The sequence below is a fragment of the Centroberyx affinis genome, unplaced genomic scaffold (assembly GCF_046629955.1).
Source record: "Centroberyx affinis isolate AG114_WGS23_722 - 3 ecotype Tasmania unplaced genomic scaffold, CSIRO-AGI_Caff_v1 ptg009292l_1, whole genome shotgun sequence".
In the NCBI taxonomy this organism is placed as follows: Eukaryota; Metazoa; Chordata; class Actinopteri; order Beryciformes; family Berycidae; genus Centroberyx; species Centroberyx affinis.
Window position 1 is genome coordinate 1 of NW_027284478.1, and position 5,000 is coordinate 5,000.

At 42.3% G+C, this 5,000-nt stretch overlaps 1 long non-coding RNA gene across 1 annotated transcript in view; it reads left to right on the plus strand.

Annotated features, from left to right (window-relative positions):
• Positions 1 to 1,651: 1,651 nt before the first annotated feature.
• LOC139640387 (uncharacterized) overlaps positions 1,652 to 5,000 on the plus strand; it is a 3,900-nt gene continuing 551 nt past the window's right edge. The window contains exons 1-3 of the long non-coding RNA XR_011694910.1: positions 1,652 to 1,851; positions 3,599 to 3,857; positions 4,031 to 5,000. The exon at positions 4,031 to 5,000 is cut by the window's right edge and continues 551 nt beyond it. This is a non-coding gene — a long non-coding RNA (uncharacterized lncRNA). The remainder of the gene's footprint in view (positions 1,852 to 3,598; positions 3,858 to 4,030) is intronic.

Sequence of the window (5,000 nt, forward strand, 5' to 3'; positions counted from 1 at the left end):
TGTCTCCTTGGGAAACCACGACAACAGGAAAAAACACTGCTGAAATACACTCTGGTTCACCAAAAGAAAACCACACAATAGGCGTGGGCTATCAGTCGCTTGCTTTGAGCCCCGCTGCTGCTGCACAGAGCACTGTTCACTTTATTCAAAGTTTATTAATTTTGAATGTGTCGCGTGTCCAAATTGCACCAAATCCGACACCGCACGTCCTTGGGTCCCCAGCAGTACACCCTCCAAGTGTGAAGTCGATCGGACGAACGGTTGTCGAGATATGCGAAGGACACACAGACACACACACATACAGCCAGGTCCCCAAAGTTGGCAACCCTGGTCTAATAACTTTGTAACGACAAGGCACAAGGCACAGCTCCCGAATGTAGTTTGAGGTTTTTTTGTTTTTTTTCCTGTGACTAACTGACCAATGAAAACTTGGTCGACTAAGACTCTTCTCATCGACTAACGGTTTGGTCGACTGTTAGGGGGCAGCCCTAGTAATCTGATATGTAATCTGACTCTGATATGCTCCTAATCTGATATATAATGTAATAATCTGATATGTAATCTGACTCTGATACGATCCTAATCTGATATATAATGTAATAATCTGATATGTAATCTGACTCTGTTACGCTCCTAATCTGATATATAATGTAATAATCTGATATGTAATCTGACTCTGATACGCTCCTAATCTGATATATGATGTAATAATCTGATATGTAATCTGACTCTGATACGCTCCTAATCTGATATATGATGTAATAATCTGATATGTAATCTGACTCTGATACGCTCCTAATCTGATATATGATGTAATAATCTGATATGTAATCTGACTCCGATACGCTCCTAATTAACCTGGAAAAGAAAGCTTCTAGTTTCAGAGGTAAACAAATAAATAAATACTCAGTAGTGAAGTTTGTGTGTTTTGTCAGAGTGCAGGAACACACTGTAAAATAAATAGACCTTTGACCCCAGTATATATACTATTATAGTACAGAACAGTAGTCGAGTAGATTTATAAAACACTATGTAGCAATAGAACACTATATAATAAGACTTTATATATATTATTATAGTAGATTTATAAAACTATGTAGCACCAAAAAGAGACTTTGAATAATTGAGTTTCACTACTGCAAAATAATTGCTGGCATCATTATATAATTTACTGTGAATTATTATTTGCCAATTTAAGATCTTTGCTTATAAATTGCAACATCTTTCATGTTATAATCGATTGTATTTTTAACCCCTCGCTCCCCGACTTGAGCATTAATTTCCCCCTTAAATAGCTTCAAAGTTAGAATTTTTGTTTACCGTATTGTACGACAACATCACATAATATTCTGTATCTGCTCCATCGCATAAAATTGAGAAAATTTAGATGTGTTGAGCTTCATTTTCTCCACATTTCCCTGTAGTTCAGCCTGACATGTTTGGTGTCTTTGGAAACCTTGGGATCTGGACTAGAATTTCAAATAAAGTCCTGTGGGTTTGATTGAAGCTTGGTAGTGAAACGTGTGACGGGACCAGGAGGAGAGTTTCTGCTCATCTCCTGCTGGGGTTATGACTGACGGGAGGCGGGGCCTAACGGAGCCACAGAAGAGAACGATACCTACTGGTTGAAGATAGAAAGGGAAAGGGAAAAGATGAATGTCAGAGAAGCAGGAAGCAGAAGTAAAACCGATCTAAAGTCTTCAGGGTGACGTTCAGCTGGAGGTTGGTTTTGGTTTGGAGTTTTTCCCACCAAAAGCTCGGAGGAGATCACAGGCTCAGAGGAGAAGAAGAAGAAGAAGAAGAAGAAGAGAGTGACGATGATGAAGGTTTACCTGCTGCTGTGGGCCGTCGGTGAGTTAGAGAGCCGACTGTGGGTTACTGTGTTTGCTTTGTTGCTATCACACACACACACACACACACATACACACAGATAACATGTGAGTCACTTCATCAGTTATTACCTGGAAAAATCTTGGAAATGAATTTGCTAATTTCCAGGTCTGAGAAAGTCTTTAAAGAGTCTTTCTTTCTGTCTTGACTTCATTACTTCCAATACATTCCATTTAATTCTACTTTTCAATTCAAGTCGGCTTCACTGGCATTACAAGAGAAAGTTATGTGTTGCCAAAGCATTCAGAGTGAAGCGTCACAGGTCAATATTACTACAACTACATACAATACAATCATCATTGTAATATTTTTTTGTATATAGAGAACATACATACATACTTGCCGTCTTTACATAACCACACAGCAGTATAAACCAAAGTTATTCTTGTCAGCAGGTTTCTCTTCCTCTCCGGGCACAGAGGGGAGTTTGGTGACGCTTTATTGGTCATGTCCACAATTTCCTAGACAGGAACTATTAATTTCCTAGGAGAGAGAACCATGACATGATGGAGTAACTATAGGGAAAATAGAGAGAGAGTCAATGGTAGTTGGTAGCTGGTAAGAACCTCCAATTTCTTCTGTTGTTTCCAAGACAGAACCATGAAATGATGTAGCAGCTATACTGAAAACAAGACTAGGCTGACGGAGGGCGAGCCGGGCCTTTGATGTCTCGCAGTTGGCTCCTCCCACTGTGTAAAGGTCCCATCTGGTAAAGCAGGACCTCTGTGGTGATAAAGGAGTTGGATGGTCTATCTAAACATGGTGAAAGTATCAAAACTAAATCCACACAATCCATATTAGAAAAGCCTCTAAACGAGCCGTTTGGACTTCAGTAACTTTGTGGCGTCACAAAGGTTCGCTCATTATCTAAACTGGACTGAACTGGACTGAACTGGACTGTACTGGATTAAACATTATCGTTTTTGTAAGAAATAATAGACTAACAAAGTGTTTTTTTCAAAGCGGTTGAGCGGTTGTCTTTGTTTATTAACCGGAGAGTTTTCCCTACCTGTAGCTGCCTGGCCGCGGTGTCTCACGTTTCACTCTGGAAACGGTTAGCCAATCGGAACAGAGGGGTCGTTAATATTAATGAGCCTTAAAGACACGGAGACAGAAACGGCCTGTTCTCGGTAAGGCTCAGAGAGATGCTGGAAAATGAAACGTGGAGAAATGGATTGAGAGTGTTTTTGGTTCTCTCACTCTCTCTCTCTCTCTCTCCCCTCTCTCTCTCTCTGTCTCTCTTTCTCCCCTCTCTCTCTCTCTGTCTCTCTTTCTCTCCCCCTCTCTCTCTCTCCCCTCTCCCCCCCTCTCTCTTTCCCCTCTCTCCCCCCCTCTCTCTCTGTCTCTCTCTCTTTCTCTCTCACTCTCTCTCCCCCTCCCTCTCTCTCTCTCCCTCTCTCTTTCTCTCTCACTCTCTCTCCCCCCTCCCTCTCTCTCTCTCTTTCCCCTCTCCCCCTCTCTCTCTCCCCTCTCTCTCTCTTTCTCTCTCTTTCTCTCTCACTCTCTCTCCCCCCTCTCTCTCTCCCCTCTCTCTCTCTCTCTCTTTCTCTCTCACTCTCTCTCCCCCTCCTTCTCTCCCTCCCCCCTCTCTGTCTCTCTCTCTTTCTCTCTCACTCTCTCTCCCCTCTCTCTCTCTCTCCCCCCTCTCACTCTCTCTCCCCCCTCTCTCCCCCTCTCTCTCTCTCCCTCTCTCTCTCTCTCTCTACAGCTGCTGTAGTCGTTTTATCGCGGGGAGAATCTGATGAAGATGAAGATTATGACGAGTGGCTTTTTTATTGGGACGACTTCCTCAGCAACAACACATCTGACGGAATGTACGAGAATGACGTGTTCGTACGTGGCAACTGGACCTTTAACTCCTCCTCCCCCTCCTCCTCCTCTTCCTCCTCCAGCCTCCTCCTCCTCCGTCTGCTCTGCTCTCTCTCACTCTCCTGTGTGCTGGCGTATTAAACCGCATGTCACATCAGGTTTGTTGTGATCTGGTTTTGATATATTTATTTACAGCCTCGTAACGTGCAAATATAAAAAAATGTTTTCCTAAAGCATGTTGGGAGTCTCTGCTCATCTCCTGCGGTTCCCCTTCCTGTTTTCCAATTTTTTGTTTGTTTGTTTGTTTGTTTCGTTTCGTTTCCCGTTGCAGACGGCGGGCCGGAGGAAGAGTCCGTCTGCGGTCTTAGTCTGTCGGGTTTGCAGCTCGACCGGGTTTTGATTGACAGGAGGCGGGACCGTGGAAATAACGAGAAGCAGAAAGCAGAAGTGACACCTATTAACAAAAAACATATATCTGTTATTGTGGCGCATGTATGTGAAAACAGTGAAGATTACCAGTAAAGAAGATGGAAAATGTAAAAAAAAACTTTAAAAAAATGAACAAAAAGTCACATCAGGGCTGGACTTGTACTTCTCAACCTGTTTCACATCAAGGACCCTAGTTTAGTCCACATTAGAGCCACATTAGAACCCCCATTTGATGAGGTTTTGTCTCTCAGACCCAAATCTGAGAATATTTGAGATTTCAGATATGATTTTGTCCAGCGGCCAGTTGCATAAAGCTAGTTTAAGTCTAGTCTAAGCCTCAGACTGGTCTTAGATTCTCAGGTTGGACTAGTCTAACTAAGACTGTCTGTTACTTAAATATTACAACATTACATTAATATTACAATATTACTACTTATTTAGATGTAGAACAGGTAGCCACCTTCCCCCTGGCTAATCTTGAGTTAAGATCTTTGTTGCTATGGCAACGAGTCGGCCTAACTGTCAGAGCGGGAAGTTTAAATACTGAAGCTGTTTCATAAAAGACGGCAAATCTTTGGTTTTTGGGAAGAACCTGAAGAAGAGAGAGAGTCTATAGAGAGAGAAACAACACATGAGAGATCTACAACAACCAAGAAGTAGTAGGAACAGGTCGATATAAATATCTATAGCAAGTTTGACTAAAGGTCACATTTAAGTCTCAGACCAGGTCTATCTTTATGCAGCTGGTCTCTAAAGGTCACATTTAAGTCTCAGACCAGGTCTATCTTTATGCAGCTGGTCTCTGAAGTCCATGACTGTCTGTGTTGCAGGTAGAGAGATAACAGAGAAACTGATCAGAACAGTCTGTGTTT